General features: G+C 39.7%; 1 long non-coding RNA gene across 1 annotated transcript; it reads right to left on the bottom strand.

The window, feature by feature from the left end:
• Positions 1–4,884: 4,884 nt before the first annotated feature.
• On the bottom strand, positions 4,885–12,777 carry LOC134752327 (uncharacterized). The gene is made up of 4 exons (XR_010128751.1): positions 12,589–12,777; positions 8,444–12,205; positions 7,474–7,606; positions 4,885–7,093 (listed from the first exon to the last, which is right to left on the bottom strand). It is a non-coding gene; the product is annotated as an uncharacterized LOC134752327 (long non-coding RNA).
• Between the last annotated feature and the right edge of the window lie 3,070 nt (positions 12,778–15,847).

Raw genomic sequence — 15,847 nt, 5'->3', positions numbered from 1 at the left:
CTTTCGGTACGGAACCCTGAAAATTAAATGCTACACCCTACTGAAGTTCATGTGATAGGTTCATGATTCATCTATTTGTTACATCTGTTCTTCTGAAGTCATATATATTAGTGAACAACAGTTCTAAAAGCCAAACCTCAATAAGGTTGTGTTGTTTCATCACACAGTCCCTGTATGGCTACCATTGGTCTCCATCATCAGTCCTTCACAGGACCAAATACTAATAATCTAATAATTGCTAAGGAATCCTCACTCAAACCAATATAATATGTATATGCCTAACTAAGAATAAATGAAATGCTTGCTCCATGCACCTTCCACACTATAAAAAACCGGCCAAGTGCGAGTCGGACTCGCGCACGAAGGGTTCCGTACCATTACGAAAAAAAAAAACAGCAAAAAAATCACGTTTGTTGTATGGAAACCCCACTTAAATATTTATTTTATTCTGTTTTTAGTATTTTTTGCCATAGCGGCAACAGAAATACATCATCTGTGAAAATTTCAGCTGTCTAACTATCACGGTTTATGAGATAACGCCAGTTTACAGACGGACGGACAGACAGACAGACAGCGGAGTCTTAGTAAATAATAGGGTCCCGTTTTTACCCTTTGGGTACGGAACCCTAAAAACCGTTTTGTTTTGTGAAGTGGCACCTATCTTCATTAAAATATTATTTTAACATAATTGATAGTTTGTGAGCAAAATAGCTGTGACATACTGACGGACAAACAGACGGATGTACAGAAAGTTTTTACCATTTTGGCTATGGAACCTTAATAAGAGTAGTAGTTATACTTTTTCGGTGGTAAACTTGTCGTTAAAATATTTTGACTACTGTAAGCGTGTTAATATGGGCTATGTGCAAAGTCAGCGTTGCACATAAAATCAACTAGCTTAAACCGTTTAAGAGCGACGGCCTCACAGTCAGCCACACACACACACACACACACACACACACGCACGCACGCACGCACGCACGCACGCACACACACACACACACACACACACACACACACACACACACACACGACATAGCGGTCAAACATATAGCACTTTCTTGCGACGGCGGGGGTTAATAAAAGCGTGTAAAATTTTACTAAAAAAACCTCATACCGAAGAGGATATAATAGGATAGAGCGGTTACTGTCATAGTAAATTTTGTAGCCACAGTAAATTCACTGCCATCTATCGACACACGATTAAAACTAAAAATAAAATTATCAAAAAACGTAAGATAGAGGGTCTTGACAGACAGACGGACGGACGGACGGACGGACAGACTGACAACAAAGTGGTCCTATAAGGGTTCCGTTTTTTCCTTTTGAGGTACGGAACCCCAAAAATTGAGTTTACAGTTTATCAGAATAGGCAGTACTATCATAGATCATAGAGTGTTGATTAATGAAAGAAGCTGGAAAACTCCTAACACTCTTTCGTCAGAGTCATAAGACCAGCTATTACTGTGACATCATAAAAATTACAATAGTATACAATATGTGCGAGTCAATCGATTGTGAATACAGTGCAATTTAGTATGTAAAGTTGTAAACTATTAAGTAGGTACATATTTTTCAAGATGTTTAATAATGTTTTGTGATGTTAAATAAATTTTCTCTCTCTCTCTCTCTTTCATTTGCTTGAATTATCTCTATTATTTTTAATGTTGCCATAGAAATCCTCACTCTAGCTAATATGAACCTAACTATAAATAAAATCATCAAACACATAGCACCACACGCTGATCATAGATTAAAGGAAGGTGTTACATCCCGTCCTTCCTGATAGCATAGAGTAACTTATACTAGAGCGGTACTGTCATAGTAAATTTTGTAACCCCAGTAAATTCAGTAGCGCCCTGAACGAGAATCAAATTTTCTTGATTTTCGAGGCACGTTTTTTCCTTAGACTGTATCCATCTATTACGGAGTTATATCTATCTTTGCTGATAGTAAGTAGTTACCAAAGCCTATGTATATTTGCAACTCCAAGGGTGCCACATGCACATAGCCTGCCCATTAGAAATTGTACACGTTTTAAGTAGGTACCCCTTGCGTCTCTTAAGAAAACCTCGGCTCCATGTGTCGGTTTATAATTAAAAATTGCAGGCATCCCATAACAGTCTGCAGCACTAGTCATATAGGAGTTCTAATAAGAGAAATCATTGGGTTACATCTAATGAGACATCACCTCTCTACTGGCAGTTACATCTAAATAGAAATATCTGAATCAAATAAAGATGTGAAAATATTAGAAGTTAATATCACAAGTTTCTTACCTTTTTGCAGACGGGCTCCATAACTCTATGCCAATATGTTTTGGGCGACTTTCTAAGCAGCATACAAGCTTCAGAGCTTTAGGCATTTGTGTGCGAGCTGTCATTTCTGCATTTTCGACTCCTCTCTGTAGATTTCCTAGCAAAGACAATCAATAATTAAATGCTGGTACAACCATGATTTTATAAACAGACAGACGCACGAGTGATTCTATAAGAGTTCCGTTTATTCCTTTTGAGGTACGGAGCCCTAAAAAGAAACAAAAGAGATAGAAAAAGCAACATTAAGATAAAAAACAAAACTTAAAAAATAAACTGTAAGATAGCTGTGTGCGTTGCAGCAAAACAAAAGGATTCTGGCTCAGTTATACGCGCCACTCTTTCGAGCGAAGCACTAGTAATTCTGCTAGAATCCAGGTAAGCGAGTGCTAGTAAATTAAAGAGGGAACACGAAAATTAACCCCTGGCCTGTGAGAAAGACTGTTTCACTACACTTGTGCATACATTTAGAACAACACTAACCTGATAGCACGGGGACGACGGCAGAACAGAGCACGCAAGCGACGAAGGCGATCTTCACACTAGATACCGGCCCCGCACGCCGCTCCGGGATGCGGACGGCACATCACTGCGTGCATTGCGAGCTGTTTCAGAGCTGCATCCGCGTGATAACCGCAGTAGCCGCCGCGAGCATCACGACCAGCGCATGGGAACCAAGAACATAACACAAGTATAAGTATTCATACAAAAAAATTCACAAATAGAGAGACTTATAATATGTTTGGACAGGAGACAGTAGGATAAAAATATACATAAGGGTTATTTATTTGAATGAGCAGAAGCATCTTGAGGGGTTTATTAATGATAGAGGTCCTTGGTCAACTTGTAACATTCTATTATTAGCGATATATCAGACCAGCCGTGATATTACTAAATATTATACTTATGTCTTGTTTACAATTTAATTTAAAAGACCCAGGACCTGCTTTCTTTTTGTTTTAGCCCATTGGTTGACTAGTATAGAATGCCTTAAGTCCGCCATTTCTGCTATATTGTGCAATGGAGACTAAACAAATCAATACATAGACTGATTGAAGTGTATACACATAGAAACAGTGACAGTTGTTCTGAAAAGAACATTTTTGCGTTGTCGTCATAGAAACAGGAAACAAGTGTTCTGAAAAGAACAGTTTTTCTGTTGCCCTGAAAAGGGCAGTTGTATTTGTCCTGAGAAGGACAGTTTTATATCTGGAGCCTGCAGCATCGTAGTTCTTGAACCGGTAAGCAGCGGAGCAGGGCGTAGCGTAGCGAAGACTTGATGTACTTCCTTCGTATGCCATTCCGTTTGAGAACCCCAATAAGGCAGTGTAAATTTGCTGAGATAATTTATTTATTTAAACTTCATAGCACAAAATACATAAATAATATACAAATGGCGGACTTAATGCGAAAAAAAGAAATGAGCAAAACTGTTTCAGTACATCTATGCATAAATATAGAACAACACTAACCTGTCAGCATGGTGTCGAGTGCAGAGCAGAGCGTGCAGGCGACGTGGGCGATCTTCACATTGGACGCGGGTCCGCACGCCGCTCCGGGATGCGAGCGGGACATCGCTTACACGATCACACCCTCACGGTCAGCGCATGGGGAACAAGAATGCGACACAAGTACAAGTATCAGAATATTCTTTTTTATTAAAATATCATGATTCCTAGTATTAAATTAACTTAATATATACGAGGGTACAAGTGGTTCAACACGATACTCTTTATTGCACACAGTTTACAATACATGTATAAAAACATAAACAATTTTGGTAGAGGCACCAAACGGTGTTATCGCTAAAAAGAGGCATCGATTGATCTGTGTATAAACATAGAAACAGGAACCAAGTGTTCTGAAAAGAACACTTGAAGCTGTGTCGTCATAGAAACAGTGACATTTGTTCTGAAAAGAACAGTTTTTCTGTTGCCCTGAAAAGGGCAGTTGTATTTGTCCTGAGAAGGACAGTTTTATATCAGGAGCCTGCAGGATCGTAGAGTTCTTGAACCAGCCGCCGGTGAGTAGCGGAAGATGCGGTGCGGCGACGACTCCACGTTCACTCTTGTAGGCAGTCGGAGGCAAGGCGGCCGATAATAATGGATTTCTTTGGATACCCTGAATTCTGGAGGGTATGAGCGGCTTTACACGTCGTTGGACAAACCTAATAAAAGCTTTTTAACGATAAGACCACCTGTTGTTTAATACCTCTGCTTGAGTTACTGTATTATCTGTATTATTTTCTTGTGTCGAAGTGTGCAATAAAGAATATTTTGATGAAACATGTCGAAGAACAAGTGCTAAATTATCTGCGTCCGATCGGTTTGCCCGTTTAAGAGACACGGTGTTACAGACAAACACGGTAAAAGTATAACACCCCTCTTTTTGCTTCGGGGGTTTACAAAAGACTTGTAATATTTAACAAAAAAACTGAACAAGTGCGAGTCGGCCTCGCCCACCGAGGGTTCCGTACTTTTTAGTATTTGTTGTTATAGCGGCAACAGAAATACAACCGTGATAGCTAGTATCACGGTTCATGAGATACAGCCTGGTGACAGTTAGACAGACAAGACGGACAGACGAGTGGAGTCTTAGTAATAGGGTTCCGTTTTCACCCTTTCGGTACGGAACCCTGAAAATTAAATGCTACACCCTACTGAAGTTCATGTGATAGGTTCATGATTCATCTATTTGTTACATCTGTTCTTCTGAAGTCATATATATTAGTGAACAACAGTTCTAAAAGCCAAACCTCAATAAGGTTGTGTTGTTTCATCACACAGTCCCTGTATGGCTACCATTGGTCTCCATCATCAGTCCTTCACAGGACCAAATACTAATAATCTAATAATTGCTAAGGAATCCTCACTCAAACCAATATAATATGTATATGCCTAACTAAGAATAAATGAAATGCTTGCTCCATGCACCTTCCACACTCTATAAAAAACCGGCCAAGTGCGAGTCGGACTCGCGCACGAAGGGTTCCGTACCATTACGAAAAAAAAACAGCAAAAAAATCACGTTTGTTGTATGGAAGCCCCACTTAAATATTTATTTTATACTGTTTTTAGTATTTGTTGCCATAGCGGCAACAGAAATACATCATCTGTGAAAATTTCAGCTGTCTAACTATCACGGTTCATGAGATAACGCCAGTTGACAGACGGACGGACAGACAGACAGACAGCGGAGTCTTAGTAATAGGGTCCCGTTTTTACCCTTTGGGTACGGAAGTGGCACCTATCTTCATTAAAATATTATTTTAACATAATTGATAGTTTGTGAGCAAAATAGCTGTGACATACTGACGGACAAACAGACGGATGTACAGAAAGTTTTTACCATTTTGGCTATGGAACCTTAATAAGAGTAGTTATACTTTTTCGGTGGTAAACTTGTCGTTAAAATATTTTGACTACTGTAAGCGTGTTAATATGGGCTATGTGCAAAGTCAGCGTTGCACATAAAATCAACTAGCTTAAACCGTTTAAGAGCGACGGCCTCACAGTCAGCCACACACACTCACACACACACACACGCACGCGCACTCACTCACACACTCACACACACACACACACACACACACACACACACACACACACACACACACACACACACACACACACACACACACACGCACGACATAGCGGTCAAACTTATAGCACTTTCTTGCGACGGCGGGGGTTAATAAAAGCGTGTAAAATTTTACTAAAAAAACCTCATACCGAAGAGGATATAATAGGATAGAGCGGTTACTGTCATAGTAAATTTTGTAGCCACAGTAAATTCACTGCCATATATCGACACACGATTAAAACTAAAAATAAAATTATCAAAAAACGTATGATAGAGGGTCTTGACAGACAGACGGACGGACGGACGGACGGACGGACAGACGGACAACAAAGTGGTCCTATAAGGGTTCCGTTTTTTCCTTTTGAGGTACGGAACCCCAAAAATTGAGTTTACAGTTTATCAGAATAGGCAGTACTATCATAGATCATAGTGTTGATTAATGAAAGAAGCTGGAAATCTCCTAACACTCTTTCGTCAGAGACATAAGACCAGCTATTACTGTGACATCATAAAAATTACAATAGTATACAATATGTGCGAGTCAATAGATTGTGAAGACAGTGCAATTTAGTATGTAAAGTTGTAAACTATTAAGTAGGTACATATTTTTCAAGATGTTTAATAATGTTTTGTGATGTTAAATAAATTTTCTCTCTCTCTCTCTCTTTCATTTGCTTGAATTATCTCTATTATTTTTAATGTTGCCATAGAAATCCTCACTCTAGCTAATATGAACCTAACTATAAATAAAATCATCAAACACATAGCACCACACGCTGATCATAGATTAAAGGAAGGTGTTACATCCCGTCCTTCCTGATAGCACCCCTTGCGTCTCTTAAGAAAACCTCGGCTCCATGTGTCGGTTTATAATTACAAATTGCAGGCATCCCATAACAGTCTGCAGCACTAGTCATATAGGAGTTCTAATGAGAGAAATCTTTCATTGGGTTACATCTAATGAGACATCACCTCTCTACTGGCAGTTACATCTAAATAGAAATATCTGAATCAAATAAAGATGTGAAAATATTAGAAGTTAATATCACAAGTTTCTTACCTTTTTGCAGACGGGCTCCATAACTCTATGCCAATATGTTTTGGGCGACTTTCTAAGCAGCTTACAAGCTTCAGAGCTTTAGGCATTTGTGTGCGAGCTGTCATTTCTGCATTTTCGACTCCTCTCTGTAGATTTCCTAGCAAAGACAAGTAATAATTAAATGCTGGTACAACCATGATTTTATAAACAGACAGACGCACGAGTGATTCTATAAGAGTTCCGTTTATTCCTTTTGAGGTACGGAGCCCTAAAAAGAAACAAAAGAGATAGAAAAAGCAACATTAAGATAAAAAACAATACTTAAAAAATAAACTGTAAGATAGCTGTGTGCGTTGCAGCAAAACAAAAGGGTTCTGGCTCAGTTATACGCTCCACTCTTTCGAGCGAAGCACTAGTAATTCTGCTAGAATCCAGGTAAGCGAGTGCTAGTAAATTAAAGAGGGAACACGAAAATTAACCCCTGGCCTGTGAGAAAGACTGTTTCACTACACTTGTGCATACATTTAGAACACTAACCTGATAGCACGGGGACGACGGCAGAACAGAGCACGCAAGCGACGAAGGCGATCTTCACACTAGATACCGGCCCCGCACGCCGCTCCGGGATGCGGACGGCACATCACTGCGTGCATTGCGAGCTGTTTCAGAGCTGCATCCGCGTGATAACCGCAGTAGCCGCCGCGAGCATCACGACCAGCGCATGGGAACCAAGAACATAACACAAGTATAAGTATTCATACAAAAAAATTCACAAATAGATTCTAAATAGAGAGAGTTATAATATGTTTGGACAGGAGACAGTAGGATAAAAATATACATAAGGGTTATTTATTTGAATGAGCAGAAGCATCTTGAGGGGTTTATTAATGATAGAGGTCCTTGGTCAACTTGTAACATTCTATTATTAGCGATATATCAGACCAGCCGTGATATTACTAAATATTATACTTATGTCTTGTTTACAATTTAATTTAAAAGACCCAGGACCTGCTTTCTTTTTGGTTTAGCCCATTGGTTGACTAGTATAGAATGCCTTAAGTCCGCCATTTCTGCTATATTGTGCAATGGAGACTAAACAAATCAATACATAGACTGATTGAAGTGTATACACATAGAAACAGTGACAGTTGTTCTGAAAAGAACATTTTTGCGTTGTCGTCATAGAAACAGGAAACAAGTGTTCTGAAAAGAACAGTTTTTCTGTTGCCCTGAAAAGGGCAGTTGTATTTGTCCTGAGAAGGACAGTTTTATATCTGGAGCATGCAGCATCGTAGTTCCTGAACCGGTAAGCAGCGGAGCAGGGCGTAGCGTAGCGAAGACTTGATGTACTTCCTTCGTATGCCATTCCGTTTTGAGATAATTTATTTATTTAAACTTCATAGCACAAAATACATAAATAATATACAAATGGCGGACTTAATGCGAAAAAAAGAAATGAGCAAAACTGTTTCAGTACATCTGTGCATAAATATAGAACAGCACTAACCTGTCAGCATGGTGTCGAGTGCAGAGCAGAGCGTGCAGGCGACGTGGGCGATCTTCACATTGGACGCGGGTCCGCACGCCGCTCCGGGATGCGAGCGGGACATCGCTTACACGATCACACACATCGCGAGCCTCACGGTCAGCGCATGGGGAACAAGAATGCGACACAAGTACAAGTATCAGAATAAACTGACATATTCTTTTTTATTAAAATATCATGATTCCTAGTATTACATTAACTTAATATATACGAGGGTACAAGTGGTTCAACACGATACTCTTTATTGCACACAGTTTACAATACATGTATAAAAACATAAACAATTTTGGTAGAGGCACCAAACGGTGTTATCGCTAAAAAGAGGCATCGATTGATCTGTGTATAAACATAGAAACAGGAACCAAGTGTTCTGAAAAGAACACTTGAAGCTGTGTCGTCATAGAAACAGTGACATTTGTTCTGAAAAGAACAGTTTTTCTGTTGCCCTGAAAAGGGCAGTTGTATTTATCCTGAGAAGGACAGTTTTATATCAGGAGCCTGCAGGATCGTAGAGTTCTTGAACCAGCCGCCGGTGAGTAGCGGAAGATGCGGTGCGGCGACGACTCCACGTTCACTCTTGTAGGCAGTCGGAGGCAAGGCGGCCGATAATAATGGATTTCTTTGGATGCCCTGAATTCTGGAGGGTATGAGCGGCTTTACACGTCGTTGGACTAACCTAATAAAAGCTTTTTAACGATAAGACCACCTGTTGTTTAATACCTCTGCTTGAGTTACTGTATTATCTGTATTATTTTCTTGTGTTGAAGTGTGCAATAAAGAATATTTTGATGAAACATGTCGAAGAACAAGTGCTAAAATATCTGCGTCCGATCGGTTTGCCCGTTTAAGAGACACGGTGTTACAGACAAACACGGTAAAAGTATAACACCCCTCTTTTTGCTTCGGGGGTTTACAAAAGACTTGTAATATTTAACAAAAAAACTGAACAAGTGCGAGTCGGCCTCGCCCACCGAGGGTTTCGTACTTTTTAGTATTTGTTGTTATTGAAAATTTAACTTTCTAGCTATCACTGTTTATGAGATATAGCCTTGTGACAGACAGACGAACAGAGGAGTCTTAATAATAGGGTCCCGTTTTTACCCTTTGGGTACGGAACCCTAAAAACACATACGCTGTTCATTGCTGGATATTGCGTGAAAACTATTTCCTAGCTTAGGAAATACGAGTGTGCTACCGCTACCAGAAGAAAGTGAATGGTTATGTTATTTAACCTGTAGAATTTGGGTTGATAAAAAACCGGACAAGTGCGAGTCGGACTCGGGTTCCGTACTTTTTAGTATTTGTTGTTATAGCGGCAACAGAAATACAGCAGTCTAGCTATCACGGTTCATGAGATACAGCCTGGTGACAGACAGACAGACAAGACGGACAGACGAGTGGAGTCTTAGTAATAGGGTCCCGTTTTCACCCTTCCGGTACGGAACCCTGAAAATTAATAGCTACACCCTACTGAAGTTCATGTGATAGGTACATCTATTTGTTACATCTGTTCTTCTGAAGTCATATATATTAGTGAACAACAGTTCTAAAAGCCAAACCTCAATAAGGTTGTGTTGTTTCATCACACAGTCCCTGTATGGCTACCATTGGTCTCCATCATCAGTCCTTCACAGGACCAAATACTAATAATTGCTAAGGAATCCTCACTCAAACCAATATAATATGTATATGCCTAACTAAGAATAAATGCAATGCTTGCTCCATGCACCTTCCACACTCTATAAAAAACCGGCCAAGTGCGAGTCGGACTCGCGCACGAAGGGTTCCGTACGATTACGGAAAAAGACAGCAAAAAATCACGTTTGTTGTATGGAAGCCCCACTTAAATATTTATTTTATTCTGTTTTTAGTATTTGTTGCCATAGCGGCAACAGAAATACATCATCTGTGAAAATTTCAGCTGTCTAACTATCACGGTTCATGAGATAACGCCAGTTGACAGACGGACGGACAGACAGACAGACAGCGGAGTCTTAGTAATAGGGTCCCGTTTTTACCCTTTGGGTACGGAACCCTAAAAACCGTTTTGTTTTGTGAAGTGGCACCTATCTTCATTAAAATATTATTTTAATATAATTGATAGTTTGTGAGCAAAATAGCTGTGATATACTGACGGACAAACAGACGGATGTGCAGAAAGTTTTTACCATTTTGGCTATGGAACCTTAAAAAGAGTAGTTATACTTTTTCGGTGGTAAACTTGTCGTTAAAATATTTTGACTACGAAGTCAACGTTGCACATAAAATCAACTAGCTTCACCCGTTTAAGAGCTACGGCCTCACAGACAGCCACACACACACACACACACACACGACATAGCGGTCAAACTTATAGCACTTTCTTGCGACGGCGGCGGTTAATAAAAGCGTGTAAAATTTTACTAAAAAAACCTCATACCGAAGAGGATATAATAGGATAGAGCGGTTACTGTCATAGTAAATTTTGTAGCCACAGTAAATTCACTGCCATCTATCGACACATGATTAAAACTAAAAATAAAATTATCAAAAAACGTAAGATAGAGGGTCTTGACAGACGGACGGACGGACGGACAGACGGACAACAAAGTGGTCCTATAAGGGTTCCGTTTTTTCCTTTTGAGGTACGGAACCCCAAAAATTGAGTTTACAGTTTATCAGAATAGGCAGTACTATCATAGATCATAGAGTGTTGATTAATGAAAGAAGCTGGAAAACTCCTAACACTCTTTCGTCAGAGACATAAGACCAGCTATTACTGTGACATCATAAATATTACAATAGTATACAATATGTGCGAGTCAATAGATTGTGAAGACAGTGCACTTTAGTATGTAAAGTTGTAAACTATTAAGTAGGTACATATTTTTCAAGATGTGTGTTTAATAATGTTTTGTGATGTTAAATAAATTTTCTCTCTCTCTCTCTCTCTCTTTCATTTGCTTGAATTATCTCTATTATTTTTAATGTTGCCATAGAAAACCTCACTCTAGCTAATATGAACCTAACTATAAATAAAATCATCAAACACATAGCACCACACGCTGATCATAGATTAAAGGAAGGTGTTACATCCCGTCCTTCCTGATAGCATAGAGTAACTTATACTAGAGCGGTACTGTCATAGTAAATTTTGTAACCCCAGTAAATTCAGTAGCGCCCTCTGAACGAGAATCAAATTTTCTTGATTTTCGAGGCACGTTTTTTCCTTAGACTGTATCCATCTATTACGGAGTTATATCTATCTTTGCTGATAGTAAGTAGTTACCAAAGCCTATGTATATTTGCAACTCCAAGGGTGCCACATGCACATAGCCTGCCCATTAGAAATTGTACACGTTTTAAGTAGGTACCCCTTGCGTCTCTTAAGAAAACCTCGGCTCCATGTGTCGGTTTATAATTAAAAATTGCAGGCATCCCATAACAGTCTGCAGCACTAGTCATATAGGAGTTCTAATGAGAGAAATCTTTCATTGGGTTACATCTAATGAGACATCACCTCTCTACTGGCAGTTACATCTAAATAGAAATATCTGAATCAAATAAAGATGTGAAAATATTAGAAGTTAATATCACAATTTTCTTACCTTTTTGCAGACGGGCTCCATAACTCTATGCCAATATGTTTTGGGCGACTTTCTAAGCAGCTTACAAGCTTCAGAGCTTTAGGCATTTGTGTGCGAGCTGTCATTTCTGCATTTTCGACTCCTCTCTGTAGATTTCCTAGCAAAGACAAGCAATAACTAAATGCTGGTACAACCATGATTTTATAAACAGACAGACGCACGAGTGATTCTATAAGAGTTCCGTTTATTCCTTTTGAGGTACGGAGCCCTAAAAAGAAACAAAAGAGATAGAAAAAGCAACATTAAGATAAAAAACAATACTTAAAAAATAAACTGTAAGATAGCTGTGTGCGTTGCAGCAAAACAAAAGGGTTCTGGCTCAGTTATACGCTCCACTCTTTCGAGCGAAGCACTAGTAATTCTGCTAGAATCCAGGTAAGCGAGTGCTAGTAAATTAAAGAGGGAACACGAAAATTAACCCCTGGCCTGTGAGAAAGACTGTTTCACTACACTTGTGCATACATTTAGAACAACACTAACCTGATAGCACGGGGACGACGGCAGAACAGAGCACGCAAGCGACGAAGGCGATCTTCACACTAGATACCGGCCCCGCACGCCGCTCCGGGATGCGGACGGCACATCACTGCGTGCATTGCGAGCTGTTTCAGAGCTGCATCCGCGTGATAACCGCAGTAGCCGCCGCGAGCATCACGACCAGCGCATGGGAACCAAGAACATAACACAAGTATAAGTATTCATACAAAAAAATTCACAAATAGATTCTAAATAGAGAGAGTTATAATATGTTTGGACAGGAGACAGTAGGATAAAAATATACATAAGGGTTATTTATTTGAATGAGCAGAAGCATCTTGAGGGGTTTATTAATGATAGAGGTCCTTGGTCAACTTGTAACATTCTATTATTAGCGATATATCAGACCAGCCGTGATATTACTAAATATTATACTTATGTCTTGTTTACAATTTAATTTAAAAGACCCAGGACCTGCTTTCTTTTTGGTTTAGCCCATTGGTTGACTAGTATAGAATGCCTTAAGTCCGCCATTTCTGCTATATTGTGCAATGGAGACTAAACAAATCAATACATAGACTGATTGAAGTGTATACACATAGAAACAGTGACAGTTGTTCTGAAAAGAACATTTTTGCGTTGTCGTCATAGAAACAGGAAACAAGTGTTCTGAAAAGAACAGTTTTTCTGTTGCCCTGAAAAGGGCAGTTGTATTTGTCCTGAGAAGGACAGTTTTATATCTGGAGCCTGCAGCATCGTAGTTCCTGAACCGGTAAGCAGCGGAGCAGGGCGTAGCGTAGCGAAGACTTGATGTACTTCCTTCGTATGCCATTCCGTTTGAGAACCCCAATAAGGCAGTGTAAACTTGCTGAGATAATTTATTTATTTAAACTTCATAGCACAAAATACATAAATAATATACAAACGGCGGACTTAATGCGAAAAAAAGAAATGAGCAAAACTGTTTCAGTACATCTGTGCATAAATATAGAACAACACTAACCTGTGAGCATGGTGTCGAGTGCAGAGCAGAGCGTGCAGGCGACGTGGGCGATCTTCACATTGGACGCGGGTCCGCACGCCGCTCCGGGATGCGAGCGGGACATCGCTTACACGATCACACACATCGCGAGCCTCACGGTCAGCGCATGGGGAACAAGAATGCGACACAAGTACAAGTATCAGAATAAACTGACTTATTATTTTTTATTAAAATATCATGATTCCTAGTATTACATTAACTTAATATATACGAGGGTACAAGTGGTTCAACACGATACTCTTTATTGCACACAGTTTACAATACATGTATAAAAACATAAACAATTTTGGTAGAGGCACCAAACGGTGTTATCGCTAAAAAGAGGCATCGATTGATCTGTGTATAAACATAGAAACAGGAACCAAGTGTTCTGAAAAGAACACTTGAAGCTGTGTCGTCATAGAAACAGTGACATTTGTTCTGAAAAGAACAGTTTTTCTGTTGCCCTGAAAAGGGCAGTTGTATTTGTCCTGAGAAGGACAGTTTTATATCAGGAGCCTGCAGGATCGTAGAGTTCTTGAACCAGCCGCCGGTGAGTAGCGGAAGATGCGGTGCGGCGACGACTCCACGTTCACTCTTGTAGGCAGTCGGAGGCAAGGCGGCCGATAATAATGGATTTCTTTGGATACCCTGAATTCTGGAGGGTATGAGCGGCTTTACACGTCGTTGGACTAACCTAATAAAAGCTTTTTAACGATAAGACCACCTGTTGTTTAATACCTCTGCTTGCTGAAGTGTGCAATAAAGAATATTTTGATGAAACATGTCGAAGAACAAGTGCTAAAATATCTGCGTCCAATCGGTTTACCCGTTAAAGAGACAAGGTGTTACAGACAAACACACAACTAGCGGTAAATTTACAAAAGCGATAGGGAACTTGTAATATTTAACAAAAAAACCGGACAAGTGCGAGTCGGACTCGCCCACCGAGGGTTCCGTCCTTTTTAGTATTTGTTGTTATCGAAAATTTAACTTTCTAGTTATCACTGATTATGAGATACAGCCTGGTGACAGACAGACGAACAGAGGAGTCTTAATAATAAGGTCCCGTTTTTACCCTTTGGGTACGGAACCCTAAAAACACATACGCTGTTCATTGCTGGATATTGCGTGAAAACTATTTCCTAGCTTAGGAAATACGAGTGTGCTACCGCTACCAGAAGAAAGTGAATGGTTATGTTATTTAACCTGTAGAATTTGGGTTGATAAAAAAACCGGACAAGTGCGAGTCGGACTAGGTTTCCGTACTTTTTAGTATTTGTTGTTATAGCGGCAACAGAAATACAACAGTCAGTCAGCTATCACGGTTCATGAGATACAGCCTGGTGACAGTCAGACAGACAAGACGGACAGACGAGTGGAGTCTTAGTAATAGGGTCCCGTTTTCACCCTTCCGGTACGGAACCCTGAAAATTAATAGCTACACCCTACTGAAGTTCATGTGATAGGTACATCTATTTGTTACATCTGTTCTTCTGAAGTCATATATATTAGTGAACAACAGTTCTAAAAGCCAAACCTCAATAAGGTTGTGTTGTTTCATCACACAGTCCCTGTATGGCTACCATTGGTCTCCATCATCAGTCCTTCACAGGACCAAATACTAATAATCTAATAATTGCTAAGGAATCCTCACTCAAACCAATATAATATGTATATGCCTAACTAAGAATAAATGAAATGCTTGCTCCATGCACCTTCCACACTCTATAAAAAACCGGCCAAGTGCGAGTCGGACTCGCGCACGAAGGGTTCCGTACCATTACGGAAAAAAACAGCAAAAAAATCACGTTTGTTGTATGGAAGCCCCACTTAAATATTTATTTTATTCTGTTTTTAGTATTTGTTGCCATAGCGGCAACAGAAATACATCTGTGAAAATTTCAGCTGTCTAACTATCACGGTTCATGAGATAACGCCAGTTGACAGACGGACGGACAGACAGACAGACAGACAGCGGAGTCTTAGTAATAGGGTCCCGTTTTTACCCTTTGGGTACGGAACCCTAAAAACCGTTTTGTTTTGTGAAATGGCACCTATCTTCATTAAAATATTATTTTAATATAATTGATAGTTTGTGAGCAAAATAGCTGTGATATACTGACGGACAAACAGACGGATGTACAGAAAGTTTTTACCATTTTGGCTATGGAACCTTAAAAAGAGTAGTTATACTTTTTCGGTGGTAAACTTGTCGTTAAAATATTTTGACTACGAAGT

Source organism: Cydia strobilella, chromosome 24 (assembly GCF_947568885.1).
Source record: "Cydia strobilella chromosome 24, ilCydStro3.1, whole genome shotgun sequence".
NCBI lineage: Eukaryota > Metazoa > Arthropoda > Insecta > Lepidoptera > Tortricidae > Cydia > Cydia strobilella.
Note: the sequence above shows the minus strand (reverse complement) of the source record. Positions and strands in the feature narration are given on the sequence as shown.